At 48.9% G+C, this 24,413-nt stretch overlaps 1 long non-coding RNA gene across 1 annotated transcript; it reads left to right on the top strand.

The window, feature by feature from the left end:
- Positions 1–1,034: 1,034 nt before the first annotated feature.
- LOC310695016 lies at positions 1,035–23,774 on the top strand. Its single transcript, XR_014519859.1, has 2 exons — positions 1,035–1,742; positions 20,694–23,774. It is a non-coding gene; the product is annotated as an uncharacterized lncRNA (long non-coding RNA).
- The last annotated feature ends 639 nt before the right edge of the window (positions 23,775–24,413 follow it).

Below are 24,413 nucleotides of genomic sequence, written 5' to 3'. Positions count from 1 at the left end.
TGAGATCGGAAGGTTTTTTCTCCTTCCGTTCTTTCTTATGCTTCCCCCCTCCTTATATTCAACGCCCCGCCGAAAGCTTCTGGAAAGGTGAAGTGTGTTTGTGTGCGTGTGTGCGCGTGAATGAGAGGGAGAGGAGAAGAGAAATTGTGGATCGTGGGAGGAAGCCTCTTGTTTCTAATCAGGCTCCTCGTAGCGCTAAAAGTTGGAGAGAGAGAGAGAGAGAGAGAGAGAGAGAGAGAGAGAGAGAGAATGCAGCTTCCGTTTTCCCCTCCCCCCACGCGGCTCGCCGTTGCCAAAGTTTGGATTCCAGAAAGAAAAAAAAATCTCCGCCGCCCGTCTCCGTCGTTCCTCCTCGGTTCTCTCCTCCCTTCTTTCCCCCTGTCCTCTTTCAATTATTTTTTTTTTTAAATAATTTTTAAAAAAGCCTTAACGATAGCGATTTGCAAAACTGGGGAGCCTTGATCTCTCTTCTACGCCCTCTCAACCCCTGCAAGTTCCTGCAAGGAAGAGACAGAGAGAAACGAGAGAGAGAGACAGAGAGAGACGGGTATGTATGTGTGTGTGTGAGAGAGGAGGGGGGTGTTGAGAGCGAGTGGGAGAGCGAGCGAGTGCGAGAGAAGGAGCCGCGGAGGGAGAGAGCGAGCGAGCGAAAGCGGCGCTGGGCTCCAAGAATCCCCGGTGTGAGTGCGTGTGTGTCTGAGCCAGCGCGCTCGGCTGCGCCGGGATGGAATGGCTGTGTTGTGCGGCGTTGCAGGGCAGCTGCCGCATACTTGATTGGCTCTTTGACGCTTTCGGACCAATTGTGTGGCTCCATAGGCGTGGTTTTGACAGGTCGAGCGGAGGGGGACCGAGGCGAGTTATAAAAAGAAGGTGTCGGAAATTGTAACGCTGCAGCAAAGCATCCCCACCGCTCCGTGCCGTGCGAATATGTCAACATGATCAGAGGCGGGCGGGAAGGGGGGGGTGGGGAGCGAGCGAGGGAGGGAGGGAGGGACGGAGGGAAGGAAGGAGGAGAGAGAGAGAGAGAGAGAGAGAGCTGAGAGCAGCCATTGGGAGAAAGCGAGCGAGAGACAGGGAAAGGCGAGAGTGTGTGTACGCGTCTGGCCTCTAGGGGGCTTCGGAGAGGCGAGTTGGCCCACAGCGCCGCAGCCAGAAAACCAAGAGGGGTGGGGGTGGGGAAATCTCTCTCTCTCTCTCTCTCTCTCTCTCTCTCTCTCTCTCTCTCTCTCTCTCTCTCTCTCTCTCTCTGGCTTGACCAAGCTTTGGGACATTTTCAATTTGGACTTATCATCAACTTTTCTCGGCGAGGCTTTCCATTTCATCGCCTCCTTTCCCTTCCACTGGGGAAGATCCGCGCCTAGGCTGGGTTTGAGATCTAGGAGGTTCAAGTGGGTGTGGGAGAAGGAGGAGGGGAAGGCTGGGCTGATTCTCTCTCAGCGCCCCCCCCCGTCCCACTCACGCGTGCCTAAGCTCAACCACCGTCTCCCGCCCCCCTATTACCACCAACAACCACCACAAACGTTCCGATCTCCTTTTCCCCCCACTGCCTACAACGGTTTGAGTGGTTTGGATGCCCGCTGGCCCTCATGGGTCCCTAACCCCCACCCCACGCCCGGGTACACGTGTTTGGCGCGCACGCGAGCGAGCTCCTCTCCGCCCGCCCCCGCCCCCCGCCGGATGGGATTCTCGAAGCAGGAACATACACGCGTGCACACATACACACGTGTTACTCTCTGCCCACCGTGAGTATTTTGGCTTGCTTCTTTTAAATTTTGCCTCTTGTTTCCAGTTGAAACCCAAGGCGGGTGTCCCTTTAAGATGGGATGGGGCGCGAGCACCGAGGATGAGCTTCTTTTAAAAAGGGGGGGGGGTTGGAGAGAGAGAGAGAGACACGCTTTGAACGCGTTCATCCTGTCGGAGCCGTAGTCAGGTTTTATCTAAAACACGCAGAAGGACGGGTCGTGTCTACGCGCCTCTGTTGCGCTACAGGCGAGCGATAGAAAGCGGCGTTCGTAGCTTAGATTGCGATCGAGGCTTTCAGGACGCCTCGGCTGACATTTGCTATAATCCACACCCGCAGTTACGGTTTTGATCACTTTCGAAAAAAGAATAGAGGAACAGACTTGATAGATGGGCTTCTGGATTCGAGGGGTCTCTCTGCCTCTCGCCTCCAGGATACGCTTCACCCGCAGAACTGTCTATCTCTCCCTGATCTTGTCGCCTTTTGGTCCTGGGGGAAGAAATTGCTGAGGGGCGCTCCCTGGATGAAGGGTTGGATAGCTTCGGACTATCTTCCTCCGGGATCGCATTTACGACTAGCTTGGGGCCTGCCCGTCTCGTTCCTTCGCCTCACCCAATACAGTATATTTATTTTCCTTTGGTTTCATTTATTTATTTATTTATTTCAATAGTCTCTGGGATCAGAAGTGCCACCTTCTCTCCTCTCTCCACTCCCCCCCCCCCCCGCATTTGTTTGATAAGCGCATCCGAAAAGCAAACTGTGAAATCCCACTGTCTGAAACGGCCAGACTTTGTGTGTTTAAGAGGAGGAAGGACGTGGGGTGGAGGAAGGAAAGAGAGGCGGACAGAGGGTTGGAAGACGAGAAAGGGTTTTGTCCCATGTGCATCGTCGCCGCCGTCAGTTTGTAGCCAAGTAACGTTTACTCAAAGTAAACCCATTGGATTGAACAGGGCTAAATTATCCATGCCCCTTTGTGGGTCTACTCTGAGGAAGACTAACATAGATTCAACCTAACAACAACAACAATAATAATTTTCGTCTTCCTCCAAGAGCGGTTGAGCGACATACTGGCGCGGAATGAGTGACTTTTCATCCCGGCTCAGTTCGCCTCTATGTATATGTGTGTGCTGGGTGTGTGTGTGTGTGGCAGTTTATTCTTATTTCACTTACTGCATTTGTATCCCCCCCCCTTTCCTCCAGAGAGCTCCAGATCATACCTGGTTCTTCTCCCTTTCCTCATTTAATCCCCACAACAACCCCGTGAGGAAGGTTAGGCTGAGAGAGGAAGTGACTAGCCCACGGTCACGGTCCAGCGGGGATTTGAACCCTTGTCTCTCAGGTCCGCCACTCTAACCACTACATCACTTCTGGCTCTCCCTGAAAGTTAGGGGGCGCTCGGATTTTTGAATGGTGGGTGGATGAGCTTTGGGCTGAAAGGAGGGATTGGGGGCTCCGACCGGAAGCACAAAGGACAGTGGTCCCCCTGTGTGGTTTTTGTGGGGGAGGGACCCAGACCCAGCCGCTCCTCCTGGAGATCTCTACCCCACCGCCTACTTCCTCTAGTTTTCTGTGGTTCTTTCTCTCTCTGTGTCTCTGCCGGGCTATCTTTGGGAGCCGGTCGGACGAGCCTGAATGTTGGCAGATCACAGGAAGGCGTGTTTGGTTAGGGGGAAAGGCGGAAGGGACACGGGCGAGAGGCTTTGGGCGCGCGTGCTGCCAGGGGCGCCGTGCGGATGCGCTTCGGCTTCCTCGGGTTGGGGTGCTAAAAGTTAAACGCCAGCCTATGGGGCTCGGGGGGCTCGGGAGATGGCGTTTAAGTTGTAGAGGGGCGTTTGTGCAGTGTGCGACGTCCGGGGCAGACGTCGGAAGCACAGCCAATGCACATTTAAAGGACGTGAACCGTCCCCATCATGGGAACTGTAGTTTGCCAATGGTGGCAAGAAGTGTCGCTCTGCGAGAGAGAAACTACAGTTCCCAAGATCCTTTGGGGGGAGTCGTGTGCTTTAAAATGTGCGTTCGGTGTACCTTAAATGCCCTGCGTGGATCTGCCTTATATGTTCACTAGTGCACGTGGGAGAGGTGCAAAAAAATCGCTGAGAATATAGGCGGTTGATCAGTGGGATAGAGAAAGAGAGCCGTTCTGTGATTGTGGACACTCCTTCTTTAGAGGTTTTTCAGCAGAGGTGGGATGGCCGTCTGTCATGGATTATTTAACTGTGATTCCTGCATTGCAGGGGGTTGGACTAGATGACCCCGCAGGTTCCCTTCCAACTCTACAATTTCTCGGATTCATAAGCTAGGACCACCAGCTAGGATCTTTTGGGGGGGGGGTTCCATCGGAGTTCAAACCTCCAGGGGCCACGAAGCTTAGCTGCGTGTGTCGGGGGCCAGTCGCTTTCTGTCAGGTAACCTATTCCGCAGGGTTGTTTTGAGGATGAAAATGAGAAGAGAGGGAGATCCACGCGCGCCGCCTTGAGCTCCTTGGAGAGTAAAGGCGGGGTGCAAATGTGACGAATAAACACAACTGACGAGAAAGGGGGAATGGGAAGCGGGAGGAAGAACAAGGAAGCGAAGGAAGAAAAAGACGAGGGGTCCCAAAGCTAAAAATCTATGGACATGAGAAAAGGGCGATTGTTGGAACACCTGCTTTGCTGAGGAAGATGCCAGGTTCAAACTCCGCACCTCCAGGTACAGCCGGGAGAGACCCCTGCGTGAAAACCTGGAGGGCCGCTGCCGGTCAGTGTAGACAATACTGAGCTAAATGGACCAAAGGCTCTAACTCCGTATAAGGAAGCCTCCCATGATAGGGGAAGCGCCGTATTGGTGGTAGAGCATCTGCTCTGCGTCCAGAAGCCCCCAGGTTCCACCCCCCTGGTAGAGACCCCTGCCTGAAATCCTGAAGGGGGCCGCTGCCAGTGCAGACAACACTGAAGCAGATGGACCTGTCGCAGTATAAGGCGCTTTTCTGAGAGTGGGGGAGGTACAGATAGACGTGATCACCCGTGGGGAAGCTTTCGTGGATGCGCCCAAAATTTAATAGAGGACAGGGTTGTAAAATACTTTTGGATTAGCGATTGGTTATATATTATTTACCTTTACCTGACTATGTTTTCCTACTTGTAGATGGGTAGGAATAGCTTCTCTTAGCAGATGGAGGAGAAAGTGGCAGCAGAACCGGCTGAGTTAAGGGGAAAGTACACGCGTTTGTGGGTCATTGTCGGTGCGGGCGTATGAATGGCAGCCTGTGCTTATGAAACACACACACACATATATATTAGGCATATTTGTTGTGTGGGAAAGGTGATCTAAGAATTACGCCCAGGGAATGGTGATGGTTAAAAAGGGTCAATGGAATTTGTGGATCGGAGCGACCTGATCTTTATATAACCCCCTCCCGCTCACAATTCCTGGGGGAGGGAAGAAAGATAAAAGGGATTGTGTTGTTTTTGGGAGACAAGGAAGCCGTTTGGGGAGGGAGGAAGGAGAGGCCGGCTTTGGCCGTCGCGATCTTGTAAGCAAGATAGGAGCGGAACATCTAACGCGATTAGCTCCTCCAACATGGCTTTTTTGTGTTTCTCAAGGAGCACATGTCTAAGAGCCCTTGGCGCCAGTTGGGGGTGAAATCCTCGCAGCGTCCAGTACCACTTTGCATTCCCCCAGAATATCTCCCCTTCCCTCTGGGGCCGGGTCCCCGTGGAAGGAGCACAGGAAAGCGGGTGAGGTATGGAGAGAGAGAGGGGGGGGGGGAGAATGTATACTTTGCAGGGGAAGAGTCACGGGAGCTGGACGGAAGGATTTGGCCAGACACGCGTTTTCACGATCCTCAAAAGATGGGGAGGCTCGCAGCGAGTGTTTCGGAGCTCCATGCAGTCCTGCCCTATAGTTTACTGAGAGGTAAGCCCCACTGACTTCAGAGGGGCTAACTTTCCAGGAGAATTGTGTCCGGGGATGCAATTTTAGTCTCAGTTGCCTGCAGCTCGTTGTGGAGAAAGACGTGCAGGGGGAGAGGCGGGCAGGAAGGGAAGGGCCGGAGTGAGCGTGAGAGAGGCTTCCTCACGGCTTCTGTTAGAAACTGGTCCAAAACTTTGTTCTTCTCCACCTTCTGGATAGAGTCCCACAAAGGAGTGGGTGGGTGAATAGCAGTGCGTACAATCCTCCCTCCCTTCCAGCTCCTGATGGGCTCTGAGCTGGTTGAGGCCTTCTGAGAGAACAGGGAAAACTCGGGATTCTCCCTCCCCTTCCCTTCCCGTGAAACCAGAAGGAAGGTTCTGGGAGACTTCGCGGTTCTCCTTAGCTCACAGGACAAGGTTCCAACAGACGTCTGGGCATCCGAGGTCTCCTCCTTCCCTCTCTCTTAACATTTACAACTGAGGAGCTTTTAGTCCCATCCCATCCCATCCTAGGAAAGTTCTTAAAGGATGAGCAAATCAGCATACATGCCATGCATTTAAGCCACATACACACATGGACAGAATCCTGGGAACTATAGTTTGTTCAGGGTGCCAGGGTGGTGCAAACTACAGTTCCCACGATTCTTAGGTGGAGGGTATGTGCTTTAAATGCATGATGTGTACCAGGGTGTTTTCCATACGCTCTCTCCCTTCCATACAGCCTACTTTCTCAGCAAATTATAATACACTTCAGTATTTGCTTCTAAGCTGAGCAATCGTACATGCAAAAGAATATTTGGAATCCTGATGTCCCTCACATTCCTTATTGTCACGGGTACTTTAATTGTGATTCCTGTATTACAGGGGGTTGGACTAGATGGCCCTTGGGGTCCCTACCATCTCTATGAAGCCAGTCATTCTGTATGGAAACTCTCCCTACTTTCCAAATATTTTGTAAAGGAGTTGTGAGAATAATGATAACAATAGGAATCTCTCTCTCTCAGCAGTTCCTGTCAGGTTTGATCCTCACAGCAATCCTGTGAGACAGGTTAGGCAGAGTCCATAAGTGTCTGATCCAAGGCAGATGACAAGGGTGCTGAAGATGGCTGAGGACCGATTCCAAACAGGTCAACCTCTTCTCCTAAAGTTGTTCACTCAGGAATAAGTCCCACGTGGTTCTTTGGGCCCCAGGAAACGTGTTCTGGGTTGCAACCCTCCCCAAAGTCAATCTCAATAGAATAATAGAGTTGCAGAGTTGGAAAGGGATCCCATGGGTCATCTAGTCCAACCCCCTGCAGTGCAGGAATCTCAGCTGAAGCGTCCATGACAGATGGCCATCCAATCTCTGCTTTAAACCTCCAATAGTGGGATTCCTTTCTGATTCAAAGTGCTTGAGGGTTATAGCGCTATGCCCCCTTAACTGGAAGCAAACTTCCAGAGCGGGTAAGCCCAGTTAGATCTGTCTTGCAAAAGCAAGCAAACAAAACAAAAAGGAAGTTTCTTGTATCACCTTAAGCAGGAAGTCCTTCTGGAATAACTTTTTATTACCTAAAAGGAGTCCACTTCATCAGAAAGTTGGGGCATCACAAATGCTGCTGGCCACTAATCCTAACCCGATTTCCTTGAGGGAAAAGCTGCACTGAATTCAATGGGACTTACTTCTGAGTAAGCTGTACGAGGTGCCACAACGGCCTCCCTCGGAAAGCAACACTATCTAACCTGAATGGACTTACTTTAATGAAAAGAAACATGCATAGGATTTGCTGAAGGGGGTGTGTGCGATTGTTGGCTCCACATTGGAATTACCAGAAGGGTGATCATGTCTGATTTCCTCCTGCTTCCAGTTTTGGAATGATGATTTGGGGGGGGGGGTGACTGGAATAAAACTCTTGAGGCATAGGCCAACAGGTTCCTACCCTCTAATTTCCTCCGCACGCCCACACCGCGACGTTACCCTTTGCGGCCCTCTAGAATGTTTACGGATTACGCCGCCTGCGAAATCGCCCGCGCTCCCCTCCTAATGGTGTGCAAACTTCCGCCGATTCCGAGTGACCTCCCAGACTAAGCCCCCTGGAGACTCGTATTCTGGATCAAAAGCGGGAAGGTGCGAACGCTCTTTGTGTCTCCTCGGCAGTCTCATTCCAACCCCCCCCCCCCCACCGCTGCCCCGCCTGCGTGTGATAAATCTACACTGGCGCCGACTGCGCGCTGGATGATTAATTTGCAAGCAAACCTAACCAGCCCGCCGACCCAAGTCACCCTATGGCCAGCCCAGCCATCTTAGTTAAATATTGGCCAAAAGAGCTCGGTGGTGCACGTTTTAGCCCCGCTTTTTCTCCCCCTTGGACTGCAAGGAAAGTCTCGAGGACGAACTAAATCAACACAAGTAGAAGAGGAGAAAGAGACAAGAATGAAGGGGCGGCGGGGAAGGCATCGGATGGCGGTGGGAAGAGGATAACGCGGAATTTCTTCTCTGGAGTCTCTGACCAACCATCTTAGGCTCCATCTCGTCTCATCCAGGGGAGGCTAAAGCCTTTGCTCTGGGTCTCTAACCAAAGTGGCTGAGGGATGAGGGAGGGAGGCAGATACAGCTCAGCCTTTAAACTCAAGGGCGTGGGAGTGGGAGAGGGGAGGACGCCTGAGGCATCGATAAGGAGGCATCTGCCTGGCGTCGATCCAGCTGTCTACACTCACTGCTATCGAACCTATGTTGATTTTCCTAACCAGAGCTGGAAGGGGCGTTCCTATTCTGTGTTCTCTACACCTTATTGGGGGACAGCGGTAGGGTTAAGGTGCTGCTGACCGCCCCCCCGCCCCCCCCGCGCGCTTCTGTGAAGGAAGATCTGCCCTTCATGGACCACCTCCTCAGGAGCAGGGCAAGGGCAAGCGCTTCCTAAGAGGTGTCCTGTCAGAGTTTTTGGCATATCCAGGGGTTCGGAGAAACGCCTAGCCCTTTCTCCAGACTCTGAGGATAGGGCTGGCCGGTGTTCTCGCCCGTTGGGTACCTGTCGCAGTCAAGAGATAAGGAACGCTTTCGACGAAGCTGTCGGACTACAGATCCCAACATTCCCGACTGCTCTCCTGGCCCCACTCCTTGGGGTCCTGGGTGCCCGAGTACCCACAAAATTCCCCATGAAGCGGCCGGGCACCCACAAATTTCGGTGCCAGGGCCATGCACGCTGCAGAGCACCCACGGCCCCGGGCACCCACGGTCCCGGGGCCAAGCTAACACTCCTGCTCTGGGCTGCCTGGGAATGATGGTAGTCGGAGATCCCCGATGTCTGGAGGAACCACGAATTCCCCTCGTCTCTGGTCTACAGGCTTCCAAATTATTACATTCATTTTCCTCCAAGGAGCTCAAGGTGGCCCGCGCAGTTCTCTCCCCTTCCTCATTTTATCCTCACAACAACCCTGCGAGGTAGGTTAGACTGAGAGAGCTGGACTGGCCCAAGGTCACCCTGGCTGAGCGAGGATTCGAAGTCTGGTCTCCAAGGTCCTAGACCGACACTCTAATCACCAGCCACGGAGATACAGGAGCTTCAGCCTTGGCTCACTGTGCCAGGAGTTCAAAGAGACCCACATCACCCACCCACCCCCGCCTCTCTTTATCAGTTCAGTAACGGTGTTAAGTAGGTTTTGTCAAAAGGAGGGGAGGGAGAGATTTGGCCAACGTCACCCAGTGAGCTCTAGAACAGACTTGCAAGTCTCTTTGGTCCAAATCTAACGCGCTAACTTCGATAAATTCCAGGGCAGGTTGCAATTAAGCAAGCTTCGCGGTTTGTTTGCTTTTAAAAGATACGACTATTATCTAGGATATTTTTTGAAATATTCTCCCCAAATGGCAAATTATGAATGGACAAACACCTGATTGCCACCCAGGACACTACACCGTTTCATTCTTCGGTTTTCGTTTGTCAACGCAGGATTAAACCGAGGCTGCTGTACACACTATGCCCTGAAAGTGTATCCTAAGTGCATCCTCTCCCTCAAAGAATTTTGGGCACTGCAGAGTTTCAGTTCCCAGCAAGACCTTACAAATTAGCCCTGAATTGAGGTGAGGGGAATGTGCTTTAATGGTCGTAGTGTGTGCGCAGCCTCGGGTTGGTCGTGTTCCAGCTCTTGAAAAATCATAGCTAACCATACTGTACTTATTTATACCTGCGCCTTTCCTCGAAGGAGCTCAAGGTTGCGCCTTGTTTACCCCTCCCAATTCTAATCTCACAACAACTTTGTGAAGTAGGTTAGGCTAGCCCAAAGTCACCGGGTGAGCTTCAAAGCTGAAACTGGCATTCAGGTCTCCTCAGTCCTAAACCCTGAACCTCTAATTCAACAGTAGCCAAGGCGATGCCTTTTAGATATTGGTGAATCACCATTCCTATCCCCTCTGACCATTGGTCCTGCTGGCTGGGGCTGATGAGTATTGGAGTAAAACTACGGCTGGATGGCACCGTTAGCTAGCCCTGCTCTAACTACTACACCTCACTTCCTTTCCTCTCAACGCGGATCTCCGTCTCCTCCCTCGCCTAGTGGCGTCCGCTCTATCTCTGATCCGCGAATATTTGGGCTGCTTGAAAAGCGTCGCCTTCTTTTATTTTGCCCAGGAGGAAGGTCTTTCTCATTATTCTCCTATTGCATTGAAACCAAGTAGGGGGAGATTCAGCTACCGGCTTCCAGATTAAAAACTATTTAGGCAACAACGCTATTTAAAAACAGGAATACTTCAAAAAATCACTTCGTTGGGAGTGATGTTAGGAGTATCATTCCCTCTCTTAAAAATAGAAGACCCGCTGAATACCTTCCTCTCTCAGTAAGGGTTTTAAAGTGGGGCTCTTTCCCCTGCCTGTATCAGTCCTGGAGCTATTTTTAACCGTTTTTGAAATATATGCGGAATCGCTTTTAAATGTATTTAGTGTGTGCGGGCGTGTATGTGGAATTGTGTTAGTGATATTTGCATTTATATATTCACCTTTCCTGCAAGGACCTCAAGGCGGCCTACGCAGGTCCCTCAACCTTCATTTTATCCTTGCAACAACTCTGTGAGACAGATTAGGCTGAGAGTCTGCAACCGGCCCAAGGTCACCCTGTGATCTTCACGGCAGGGTGTGTGTGTGCGAGAGAGAGAGAGAGAGAGAGAGAGAGAGAGAGAGAGAGAGAGAGAGAATTCGAACTCTGGTCTACCAGCTCCTAGCGCACCACTCTAACCACTACACCACCCTGTCACTCGCCCCCCGGGGTGACTTTCAGGGGAAAGGGAGATCTGAGGCTTGTCTCAAATGCTAGTAACCGCTCAGAGTTACACCCATGGGAATTAAGGGACGCGACTTAAGTTGGGTCCGATTTACTTATTACGACCCTAAAAGGTCCATAGGGAGCCTAATGCGGAATCAGACCTTGTTGTCTAGGTAGCTTGTTGTCTGGAGCTTTCTAGAGCCTTCCCCAGCCACCGCGAGGAAAGAAAAGAAGAAGAAAAAACATGCAGCAGGCGGTGTTTATTGTCAATGCACTGGCCGCGGTGGGGAGAGGGTGAAATTGACGTCGGCGTCCCTTTCGCCCTAAATATGCGGCGAGCCGCGCGTGAGGTCCGGCAATCAGGCAATTACACGCTCCTTCCCGACTTAAACTTTCACCCCCGTTTGGAGGGCTGCGACAGAAGTCGGCTGCGGGGCTGGGAGAGGAGGCGTTCCTAAGTGCCTTCCCGCGTTGACATATAAGCGGCATCCTCCGCCTTTTGTGGAAGCTCTGAAAGACTTTTTCAGCTGCTCATTAAGGAAGGTTCTTTTTTTTTGCGGGGGCGGGGGTGTGGAGAGTTAGTTAATCACCTCTTGGGACTGCATAAACTCCTTACACGTCGCGGGGAAGGCGAGAGGCCAGGAGCGCAAACGCATTGTCTTTCTTTCGCTCCCCCCGCCCCCTTTCGCGCTGCCACCAGCTTTGAAAGGAAGGTAGAAAGGTCTCCAGCACCCTCGGGCCTCGGGGCCTTGTTGTGGGTCTCGCGTTTTGCAAGGGGCAGAATGGGTCGCTTGACTTCTGGGCAGGCAGAGGTCAGGTTCGCCTCCCCAGCTGACCGTGGTTAGGAAAACAGCCATGGCAGAGGCCGAACGTCTAAGGCTGAGAGCCAGCACGTCGATTTAAACGTTTTGGGCAGCTAAAATAAAGTGGTCTCCATTAATGGTCACTTGCTGTTGATTTTAAATATGAGTACTACTTTTTAAAAAATGTCATCCTTATTTGGGTTGTACAGTGGTACCTCAGGTTAAGTACTCAATTCCTTCCGGAGGTCCGTACTTAACCTGAAACTGTTCTTAACCTGAAGCACCACTTTAGCTAATGGGGCCTCCTGCTGCTCCTGCGCCGGAGCCTGATTTCTGTTCTCATCCTGAAGCAAAGTTCTTAACCTGAAGCACTATTTCTGGGTTAGCGGAGTCTTTAACCTGATGCGTATGTAACCTGAAGTGTATGTAACCTGAGGTACCACTGTAATGTGGGTTAAAGCACAGAGCCTAGGACTTGCTGATCAGAAGGTTCGAATCCCCGCGACGGGGTGAGCTCTCGGTGCTCTGTCCCAGCTCCTGTCAACCTAGCCGTTCGAAAGCACGTCAAAGTGCAAGTAGATAAATAGGTACCGCTCGGGCGGGAAGGTAAACGGCATTTCCGCGTTTCCGTGGGCTGCTCTGGTTTCACCAGAAGCGGCTTAGTCATGCTGGCCACATGACCCGGAAGCTGTAAGCTGGCTCCCTTGGCCAGTAAAGCGAGATGAGCGCTGCAACCCCAGACTGGACCTAATGGTCGGGGGTCCCTTTACCTTTATCTTTAAGGTGCTTTGAGTTTCTTGGAGAAAGAGGAAATGACTAAGGAAGTCAATAAACAAGCAGGCAAGCAAACAAATAATATTTCCCTCCAAGGAGCTGGAGGTGGCATACATGGTTTTCCCCTTCCCCTTTTATCCTCACAATAACCTCTGAGGTAGATTAGGCTGATAGACAGTGACTGGCTCAAGAGCACCCAATGTGGGGATTTGAACCCTGGTTTCCCAAGTCATAGTCTAACACTCTGACCATTTCACCACACAGGTTCTCCTTCAGCTCCATTCAAAAACTTGCTCACATCACCTTGCAGGTGCTAAGCATGCAGGCAACTCCACCAATTAGCTAAAAACTAACCCTGTTTACTAATGTTAACGGAAATTCAAGGGTCCTCTTGGGCAAATGAAGACACCGAAATATTTCTTTAACCTGGGGAGAGCCCCTATCGCTTCCTAGGAAGATTCTCAGAGGGACTAGCCACCTTAGTTTCCTGCAGCAAAAGCATAGACTCTTGCCACACCTTAGAGACCAACTAGTTTATTATGGCATAAGCTTTTAAAGACTTGAGCCCACTTTTGTTAGATGCATGGAGCACGATTTTACCTGTAAATGAGAAGATTGCAAGGTGGGAGTCAAATGGCAATGAAATGGAAAAAATACAGTCGGTGATAAGTGTTTAAATATATGTTAAACAGGCACACCTTTTACAGTAGCAGACTGCTGATAACTTGGCTCAGTGTTGATGAGAAGATTGTATTAACACATGCAGTTGGGCTGGGAGCTATTCCCAAGAAATAGTCATAGATACCACAGATATCCTGGCACTGGCCAGCTAATGAAGACACACAATGTGATAAAAATCCTATGTCTTCATTCAGTGTTCAGAATTCCTTGATAAATTCTGATTCAGCTGTAGCCTTCCTAGGAAGAATTAATTAATGCAAAGAGTTTAATTTTAGAATCAAGGCTTTCCTCCTTTCCATTCCCATTGCCACCCTTGTAGAAGGTTTGACATTGGAATAACCATGCAATGAAATGTCTTTGGGGCATGTGGAGAGAGCATTTATCTCCCACTGGAGGGTCCGGGGTGCAGATGAGAGCTAGTGTGCTAGCTGCTAGGGAATTGAGATACACTCCCCTCCATGATTTTTTTTCTCACTCCCTTTCCACATCTGCAATTTGTGGATAATAAAACTAATAAGACAGTGTTGCTGCAAGAATTACCAAGATAATGTGGAGTGGTCTGAATGCTCCAGAGCACTATGTAAATAGTATCTGATATAACTGCCGCAGACGGCCGAATTTCTCCCGGATATGCATACTAAGTGTTCAGCAGCCACAGCTGATGGGTTGGCCACACATTTGAGCTCAAGGGGCTGGTGGGGGCAGGCCAGAAGTGGAGATCACATTTTAGTAGTCTCCTAAGGTCTCACGCAGTAAAAGACACATGAACTGTGTATGTCTGAAATAGGCTGGGCCTTCTCCAAGTCACATTTTTTATGGACCCTGCTGGTGACAACAGGTGTTGTTCCTTGGCCTTGGGACAGGCAGTAAGAGGAGCTATTTGGAGGTGAGTCCTGGCACAGAACAGATGCAGCCAGCCAGAAAGGCCTCTTCCTTCTATTACACCCCACCTCCTCCTGCAAGGAGCTCTGAGTAGCATATATGACAGCCCCACCAGGCATTCAATCTGCGCTACAGCCCCTTGAGGTAGAAAAGTTAGACTGCCAGCAGGGACACGGGTGGTGCTGTGGGTTAAACTACAGAGCCTAGGACTTGCCGATCAGAAGGTTGGCAGTTCGAATCCCCACGATGGGGTGAGCTCCCGTTGTTTGGTCCCAGCTCCTGCCAACCTAGCAGTTTGAAAGCACCTCAAAGTGCAAGTAGATAAATAGGGACCGTTCCGGCGGGAAGGTAAACGGCGTTTCCGTGTGCTGCTCGGTTCGCCAGAAGCAGCCTAGTCATGCTGGTCACATGACCCGGAAGCTGTACGCTGGCTCCCTCAGCCAATAAAGCAAGATGAGTGCCCCAACCCCAGAGTCAGCCATGACTGAACCGAATGGTCAGGGGTTAAGACTGCCAGCAGGGGTAGGTAAGAAAGTCAATAAACCTCTTGACAGAGTGGAGATTTGAAACTGGCTCCCCCTGCTTCTCCTTTATCTAGTATACCACATTGATGTCCCCAGGAAGGTTCAGCTGGTGCTTTTATTATACACCTTTAGGTGCCAGGCAAAAAATATTCCTCTTTAACCAGGCCTTTGGCTGATTGCCCTTTTAAAATGTGTCGGGGAGGAGGGGCGTTACCGGTTTGTTCTTGTTTGTATATTTTATTATGTCTTTTGCGTTTTTACATTGTGCTTTTATGTTGCTAACCGCCCTGAGACCTGTGGGATTGGGGCAGGAATCAAATTTAATAAATAAAAATAAAATAATAATGTCCTTAAACAGGCAGCAGTGCTTCCAGATTTCAGACAGGGGTCTCTCCAAGCCCTACCTGGAAATGGGAGGGATTGAGCCTGGGGCATTCTACATGCAAAGCAGATGCTCTACCACTGAACTTGGGACCCTGAGCAGCTGATGGACATGAGTCTTGCACAGGTTTCTACTTCTTCTGGGGAAGTGCTGTAGCTTAGTGATAGAGCATCTGGTCTGCATGCTGAAGGTTCATGGTTCAGTCCCTGGCATCTCCAGGTAGAACTAGGAAAGACTAGTTCTGAAACCCAATGGAGCTCTGTCAATCAGTGAGCTAAATGGATCAATGGTCTGACTCTGTATATGGCAGCTTCCTATGTTCCTATTTCCATGAAGCTTATAAAGAGAGGAAGTTGTGACCCAGGTGTCTTACTAACCCTATCTGCATACAAAAAAATGTGCATTGAACTGTTTAATTTCTCAGCATTGGCTTATGTGTAGTGCATATTTACCAGGCACGGAATACAAGAGATCTTGGGGGATACTTACTAAACATGATTTTATTTATCAGCTGGTTGTAAGAATCACTGCAATAATGATGATGGCGAAACTTACCGGAAGAATAAGGAATCAAGATAACAAACTTTTAATAAAAAGAATGGAAGTGGTTTATTGAATATTTACAGATAAATTGTAAACAGATAAAAACATTAGCAGGATTATTGTAATAACCTGCAGTTTTATAAGAGTATATATTTACAGTAGATAATTAAACGAGCAATTTAAATGAGCTTGGATATGCAAAAGATATTAAAAAATAAATTTAAGGAACTGCAGAAAGAGGGGGAAGGAAGTCAGATTCTGAAATGTTAAATTGATTGTAAAACTAATGAAATGTATAAATTTGAAAAGTATAAATAAAAAACTAAAAAATCACTGCAATAATGATTTGTATCCAACCTAAGTCATACTCAGAGTAAACCCATTAGAACTAATGGGCCTAAATTAGTTAGGTTAATTCATGTTAATAGGTCTGTTCTGAGTAGGTCTGATATTGGATTCAGCACAATGTATAGATCCAGTGTTGGTCATATGCAGAGTAGATCCGCTGACATTAATGAACACAATCAATTTAGGCCAATTAACGCCAGTGGGTCTACTCTGAGTAAAGATAAGTCTGAATTTATATCCTGCCCTTTCCCCAATGATTTCCTTGATGATCTCAAGGTGACATAAATGGTCCCCCCCACAACATCTCATTAAATTTCCACAACAACTATTTGAGGTAGGTTAGGCTGAGAGGCAGTGACTTGCCCAAGGTCAACCAGTGAGCTTCATGGGCAAGGATGGGGAAGTGAAACTTGGTCTCTCAGGTCCTAGTCTGAACTCCAACCACTATGCCACACTGGCTCTCACTCTACCAACTATTGATGGAGTGCATGCAGCTGATAAGAAGATAATCATTATTGGGTAAAATAAACTAATGGGGAACTGCCACCCAATCCTTTTCCAAGAAAATGTGTCCTGTTTCTTCACTCTGCTGGGCTCTGTAATGAATTCAGAATGGAACTGAAGGTGTCCACATGTTTAAGTGGGTCCAATTTAAGAAGATCTTGTTGCATTCAAATGACTGGACATAAGTGGGGGCTTCTCCCTAGCAATACATGCCACACTGAGTGAATGCAGGCCAAAGATACTAAGACTTCCCCTATGTGGTTCCTGTTCACTACAATGGGATCTGTAGAGCACAACTTTCCAAAGGGTGTTGTCCATGGATTCCCGTTTCCTATCTTAATTGTGTCAAGTGAATTATCTCTTTGATGGACCTTCTAAACATCTGGGTTTTTAACATCACTTTGTTCTCACCGCTCCATTTTCTATAGAGGTCTGCTTCTATGCTTCTATAAAATCATGTTTGTCCGTGCTTCAAGTAGGGAAGGGAACATAAGGATGTAAGAAGAGCCTGGGGAATCCAACCAGGGGCCCAACTAGTCTAGCATCCTGTTATTACAGTGGCCAACAACTGGGAAACCCCCAAGCAGGACCTCAGTGAAACAGCACTCTTCCCACCTGTGATTTCCAGCAAACACTACACAGAGGCCATGGAGTACCATGGAGGTGGAATGTAGCCACCATAGCTAGTAGCTGTTGATACCTTATCCTGCATGACTTTGTCTTATCCTCTTTAAAAAAGCCCTGCTAGATCTGGACAAAGACCAGCTTAGTCCAGCATCCTTTTCTCACAGTGGCCAACCAGATGCCTGTGGGAATCCCCAAGCAGGACTCAAGCACAAGAGCCCTCTCCCCTCCTGTGGTTTCCAGCAACTGGTATTCAGAAATACACTGCCTCCCACAGTGGAGATAGAACATAGCCATCAGGTCTGGTAGCTCCTGGCCCTGCAGATTCATAGAATCATAGAATTGTAGAGTTGGAAAGGACCCTGAGGACCATCCAGTCCAACCCCCTGCAATGCATGTATATGCAGCTGTCCCAAACAGGGATCAAACGTGCAACCTTGACATTATCAGCACGGTGCTCTAACCAACTAAGCTATGTCCTGTGCCAACTTGTTGAACTCCCAGCTTCTCAGCAACCCCATCATAGCCAAGGATGAGCAATGGAAGAGTTCTGATGGAGGCCCACTGAATTGTATAGAATTCTAGCCCTATTCGGAGTAGACCCATTGAAGTTAATAGGCATGACTAATTTAGTTTCAGAGCCAGTGTTGTGTAGTGGTTAGAGAGTTGGAGCAGGACCTGGAAGACCAGGGTTCAAGCTGTCAGGTGGCCACAAAGCCCCGTGGGTGACCTTGAGCCAGTCACTACCTCTCAGCCTAACCTACCTCACAGGTTGTTTAGTGGATTAAATTGGGGGGTGGGGAGAGAACCATGTATGCTACCTTGAGCTCACTGAAGAGAAAGGTGGTATATAAATGCAACCAACACAACTAATTTCAATGGGTCTACTCTGAGTTGGGTAAACCCCACAGGTTCCCTCTCTTAAAGGACTAGATACACCCATAGGCAAGACAAGAGCTCAAGGAAGGGCTATCAGCTACTTAGCCGCGAGAGCTAAATAGAGTCTTCATGTTTAGGGAGCCCTTGTCTTTGAATACACAGACGCTGCGGATGGACAAAGGCGAAAAGCTGGTTGTGCGCTAGTAGGAGGAGGCATCTGTCTGACCGCTTTTGGAAACAGGATACTGGGCTCGATGGATCTTGGATGTGTTCCAGCAGGGCTTTGGGCGATATTAGTCTGTTCGTATGTTTTGGGGTTGCAGGAGCCAGAAACTCACGTATGTTACTTCCTCCGTTTGTTCCTTCCAGACGCTCCTTTGGTTACTCGTTTGTTTCTGTCCCAAGAAGACATCACACGTGTGTGTGTGTTAAAAAGCGATCCAGCTTTCCTGTAACTTACTCTTACATATCCTTTGACACAGTCTCTGAATTATTGATCGGGACAATTTAGTGCAAGAGTCAGAATATTGTGTGTGTGAGAGGGAGCAGCGCGTCGATTTTCGAAGTTGCCTAGCTGGGGGATGCATTATTTTTAGCCTATAGACCTTGCAATGGCGCCAGCCGCTTTCGAAAACCTCATAAACCATCGGACTCTACGCATATAATCTATCTGGATCTCTATTTCTCCTCTCTCTAATTCCCTTTCCCACCCTCCCCGCTCCCCTAAACACAGCCTGTGCCAATAAAAACATCTGGATTAGCATACATTCCCAGTTCTTCCTTGTAATCATTCCCCTTACATTGATTATTAGATATTGCATTGGACAACTTCATAACCGTTTTTGAACTATGCTATATGGCTTTCTGCCCGGGCAGTCTAGCTAATGTTGACTGCTACTTAATTTTTATGCTTACGGCTATTTTCGAGGTGTGCCCCCACCTCCTCCGCATACTCCAGTCACTTCATTTTGATATTTTTATTGGTGAAGGATCTAGCCAACGTTAAGCAATTTAAAGCCACGTTAATGTCAACGCGAGAGATTCAAGCCGCGCGCTTGGCTCTCTCTGGTTGAAATCGAGCAGACGAGCGCCTTCAATCTTTTAAGCACAAACTTACTTACTTGGGACTCAGCTGCTGCGCTGAAGTCCTTGCCATAGGATTGCGCTGTAAAATCCTAAACTTTTGGCTAAATCGGGCTCCTCCCCCCCTCTGTGTTTCGATCGCTTTCGGAATAAGGGATCCTGGCAACGGGCGCGCGTGCAGAAAGGTAAAAGGACTCAATCCACCCATCTAATTTTGTGAGAGTGGCTGGATTATTATAAACTCTTTTTACCGCGATTCTAAACACATAAAAAAACAACCACGCCAAAAAAAAAAACAAAAACAAAAAACAACGCCAAACCTAAAGTCTAGTGAAATTAGAAACTAAGTGAGATTGACTGCCGAGTCTGCTCATGCCAGTGAATGCGATCTCATTGCACTGAAATTAATGACCACATTCCCATTCATAAAACCCAACCGGAATAAATCTAATGGAGTGGGGAATTTCTCATCCGCTACCCATCCGCCCCCCCCCGCACCTTTTTAAAGCAAGTTATAAAATCTTAATAGAAATCTTAATCGGGCGTTTGGGGAAGTTTTCTTTAAAAATAAGAAGTAGTAGTAGTAATAGTAATCCTCAAACAGAGATCAAACCAGGATTTCTTACACGCCAGGGCTCGTTTGGAGGGAAGGCGCGTTCCCTTCTCATATCTTTTAGACCCCATATAATTTACGATTGCTCAGGAATAACCCCATTTACGTCCGAGTCACAGCACAGAACCCTGCACATGTATGCACAGAAATATGTGCTGTTGAGTTCCAGGGGGACTTATTCCCATGTAAGCGTGTGACGAACTGCAGACTCAGTAACTAGGGGAATAGGAACTAGTCAGGTACATCATAGACAACTACAGGAGCGCCAACTTGGCCCCGCGGAGTCGCGACTGTGGGCGCCCGGGGCCGTGGGTGCCATGCAACGTGCATGGCTCTGGCATCGAAACTTGTGGGTGCCCGGCCCATTCATGGGGAGTTTTGTGGGTGCTCGGGCACCAAGAGCCCCAGGGAGTTGGCACCTATGGGTATCGATGCGTTTAGCCTTTTATCCACTTTCCCCTGATCTTTCCACTTGTATTTCTTTCTTTAATATTGACATTGAGTTGCTAAGTCCTACTCCCACTCAAATTAGTAGACTAAAGTTTGTCTCGGATCAACAGAAATGTTTGCAGAATCAAAACAAGGATTAAAAAGGGGGTGAAAGAGAAGTCAATGATTATGTCCCTAAAGCAATACTCAGAGCAGTCCCATTCAAATAAATGGACCAATGTTAGACTGGACTCTAAGTTAAGGTCCAGTGATTTCGAGTGGGTTTTCTCTGAGCAAGACTTAATTGGATATAACCAAATACTTATATTCTCCTGTTACGGGAAGAATCCCAATGGTGGGTGAGTGGATAAGGGCCATCTCAGGTTGACAGCAGGAAACTGTAGCCTCAGAAGTTCTGAGACCATTTAGCATACCAACAATTCATTATATCAGAAGGCCAGTGATACATCAATTTACTATTTGGCCGGTGATCTGGTGATCCGATTCAAACTTATCCTATCCATCTGTCTGTTTACCACAGTGTACCATATCTGATAGGCTGTGCGTGTTTTAAAGAATTGGCTCTATTGATGTTTTGCCTTCATGGTTGTTGTTTATTTATTTCTTTGTTGCTGCTTTGTGTTTTACTGTTAATCACCCTGCGCACCTTTTGGTGGAAAGGCGGGAGACAAACTAAATAAATCTATATTTTCTCTCTCTCTTTCCCCCTTCCCCTTTCTCTATAAATGATGGTGCTCTTGAAGGACACGATTTTGTGCAATTTGATCTCAGGAACGGGACCTCTGTGTTGCTTTGCGGGTGAATTTTGCCCTCCTCTCTGACACCGGGACCTCTGCCTAGAAGAAGCTCAGCATAGCAGGTCCGCAAACAAAGACACGAATCAAGAAGATGGACCTCCCATCCTAAACATTTGAACCCACCTTACATGCCAACTCAACTTACTTTCCAGTTAAGGGCTGAGATATCCCAGAAGCAAGAGGCTGCTTTGTCCCGGCCTCCGGTGTCTACAGACTCAGTTTCCTGTAGACCCGGTACAACCAGGTCGACCAGATTTTGTGCTGCAGACAGAGAGCGCGAGAGAGAAGGCGAATGTAACTTATCACCTGTCACCATCGTGGCACACACAGTTCCTCCTAAGCCTAGTCACGGTCCCACAGACTCTCCCCCGCCCTCCGCCGAAGAGGACAAGTCGAGGGGTCCTTGCCGTGTCTCCCACCCAACTGTATCCCCATCGCAGGCACTGAAGAAGGACATGGCAACCAGGAGCCAGGACCAGTTGAGGAGGTCGACCTCCTCCTTCTCTTCTCGCTTCACCTGGAGGAGCCGAACAAAGGGGGCATTTGATCCTGCGCTCAGATGAGCTGTCAACCGCTGCTGGTGTTTTGAAGCACGGCCAGTTAGGCAGCCGCTGCTAAGCAATGGACTGATACCTCAGAACTTTGGAGGTGGGGAGGGGGAAGGAGATATAATCTGAAGTTGGCGGGGCGGGGGGGGGGGAGGAACAGGAGACATCTGTAGCTGGAGGACAGCGAAAACCCGACGGCGCGGGGGGAGGTGTTGGTGGGAGGAAAGGGGCTGCTGTCCATAGAGGCAGGAGTAGGGGGAAATTGACAGGCAGGCGCAGGATGGAGCCCGCCGGATCGGCTGAACTAACGCCCATCTTGTAGCCGAAGACACGTTTTCTCAATTTGAGCACGGTATCTATTACCATATTGGGTTTCAATTAAAGAGACAATTAAAAAAAAAAAAAACTAGAGCTGGGAGGGACGAAAGAAAGAGAGAACGGAAAGAGAGAGAGAGAGAGAGAAAAGAAGAAATAAAGATGGATGTCAGTTCCCCAACGCCGCTTAATCCAAGTTCTTTCTTTTGCCAAAGACACATTAAATTAATGTGTCGCGGGGGCTGAGGAGACATCTCCCTAATTGTGGAGAGTAGGAAAGCCATCCGGGAGCCAAACGCGCCGGCTGGCTCGTTTCGAGGCCCTGTGATCAGCGATTGATGGAGCGCAGCCTGGCCAAGCCTTGTCAATTACAGTTTAGGCTTATACATGATGTAGTCAATTTCATCCAGGTTGGAGGGACGTCATTTCCAAAAGCCCAGAAGTCTTCTGCGCCCTCCTCCTCGTATTCCCCCCCAACACCCTCTCTTTTCGGCTCAGCGCTTTCGTTTCTTCTCGCCGGGGTTCAACCGTGTCTATTGCCTCGGATTCAACTCCCCACAAGTACAGATGGGGATGGCCAGGCACAGAAAAAGTGCTGTCCGCCATCCCCTCCCATACAATTATCCTCCAGCAGCGTTTTACTTAGAAAACCCCCTCCCCCATCCACAAATCCAGTAAGCAGGTCATTTGCCTCTGCTCAGCTTAGAAGTTAGGGAGCTCTTATGAACCTCAAGAGTAGTTAATTTCTCATGCCTTTTAAAAAATAGGCAGTTTCTTATTCTTCCAAAAAATGGGTGCGTTTTCAAAGCTTTTCATTCACAATCTTCTCTCGCTACAGAAGGAAGGTCTGGCACGGGGCTGGGGGCGGGAGAGATAAAATTCGGAATCTGGAGCCGTCTTTAACTAAGCAATGCACTACCAGAGGCATAGGCTCAAAAAGACTGTCTTTTCTTCCAAGTATTTTTATATCTGTCGATTAAAATCGCAGAGCCCCAAATGAATACTCGTGACTCGCAACACACACACACTTGACACGATGAACGTGCATTTTATTAATTAAGGGGTTGCATCTCCAGGTCTTGGGCTTCTTTTTGGTCCCCATATTTTTTTATTTGAAACCTATTTTGTTAGTTCATCTGTCTCTCTTCTGCCTGCACGGGTGGGGAAATAATATATTAAAATACGGTGTTTAAAATCGAATTACATGCCAGGGGGTTGGGGTGCGGGGAGGGAAGGAAGGGTTTCATAAACCACATGTGCGGAAACAAAGCCAGATTACATTTTGTGAGGGAAGGAAGCTAAAACGATGAAAGAGGGAGAGAGAAAGAAAGAAAGAAAGAGAAAGAAAGAAAGCACGAATGAGTCGTGCAGGGGCCGATCCCGCGCTTATTAATCGTACTATATTCAAAGGAGTTTAGTTCTCAAATGAAACAGAGCTAAACTTCCAGAATTAGATGGTGAGGACAGTCTTCATCTCCGGAGTGGAGGTCTCTTTTCTCCCGATATATTCTCCGCTGCTGATGGCTGAGATCGTTAGGCCTTAAAGAGGCTCGGGAGCCTGCGCCTTTGAACGCTCAAGAGCTTAATTCGGAGTCGGGACGTCCAATCTGGAGCTGTTTAAAACAGCAGTTTTCTGGACATGTCATCGGCAGGAGCGAAAAGCAGGAATAAAAATTTACTCCGGTCTTCCCTCCACCTCCCCCTCTTCTGGAGGTTGAGAGGGGAGATAATTCCTGGGATGGCAGCGAGCTTGTCCTCACTCAAGAGTTTGTTAAGGCGCTGCGCCTCGGCGCTGCGGAGCCCTGGCTGTCCCCAGGGCGAAGCGAACAGACAGGCAGGCAGGCGGGCAGAATTCGAAGCGACGCTGCAGCCAACGGCCTCTGACTTTACAGCCCCCTGTCCCGACCATCTTCGGAGCTGCAGGAACACGTAGCCCCATCTTCGGCACGTATATACGCCTCGGAAGTAAGTTCCGCAGAATTCAGTGGCGCTTTGCTTTCAAGGCAAATGAGCAGAGAAAGTAGTTCTAGAGTATGTCTCCCTTCTTTTCTGACGAAAGGACACGAATATTTTCTCAGTTTCTCATTTATATTTCCCCCTTTCTCCCCCTCTTTTTTTTTTTTTTACATCCAAGGCGTTCTCAATAAAACCCTATCAAACGCACCGACGATATACAGTGTGATGTGCCCATTAATTAAGTCTGCGGGGCAACGCTCCAATATTTGTGGGTGTGGGTGTATGTAAGGTATACTTTATATATTGCGGCCAGCTCAGATGTCTTTGCATCAACGAGCACAACAAAGCTGCCTGGAAATTCCAGTGGGAAACTGAATTGTGGCACCCAAACAACAACCACCCCCACCCCACCCCTGGGGGCAGTGGATTATGCAGGACACGTTCCTTTGATTTGACTCTATTTAGTTTCCTGGGACTCCCCCCACCCTTACACTGTATTTCTACAGTCTCTTTACTCTGGACTCCGGAATCAAAATCCCGAAGCACAAGACATTATATATTTTTCCGTAGAAGAAGGAAGGAAACACCTCCCCCTCCCAGCTTTAATTCTAAGTCTAGAATTTTGCAGAAATGGTGAGAATTGGTCGTCCTAGACTGCATACACGCTATGCGTGTAAAGCACACCCAGCTACCCCAAGAATGATACCCTGAGAAGCGTAGATTGTTAAGGCTATTGCTACTTGTCGCTCTGCGAGGGTTAAACTACAGTTCCCAGGTTCTTGGAGTGGGTGGGGATTTGCTTTAAATGTACAGCGTGCCAAATTTCTGTAGGACGTGCAGTCGAAGC

Source organism: Podarcis liolepis (genome assembly GCF_965112155.1).
Source record: "Podarcis liolepis genome assembly, chromosome: 15".
In the NCBI taxonomy this organism is placed as follows: domain Eukaryota; kingdom Metazoa; phylum Chordata; class Lepidosauria; order Squamata; family Lacertidae; genus Podarcis; species Podarcis liolepis.
The sequence above is the reverse complement of the archived record's forward strand: the minus strand, read 5'-3'. Positions and strand labels throughout refer to the sequence as shown.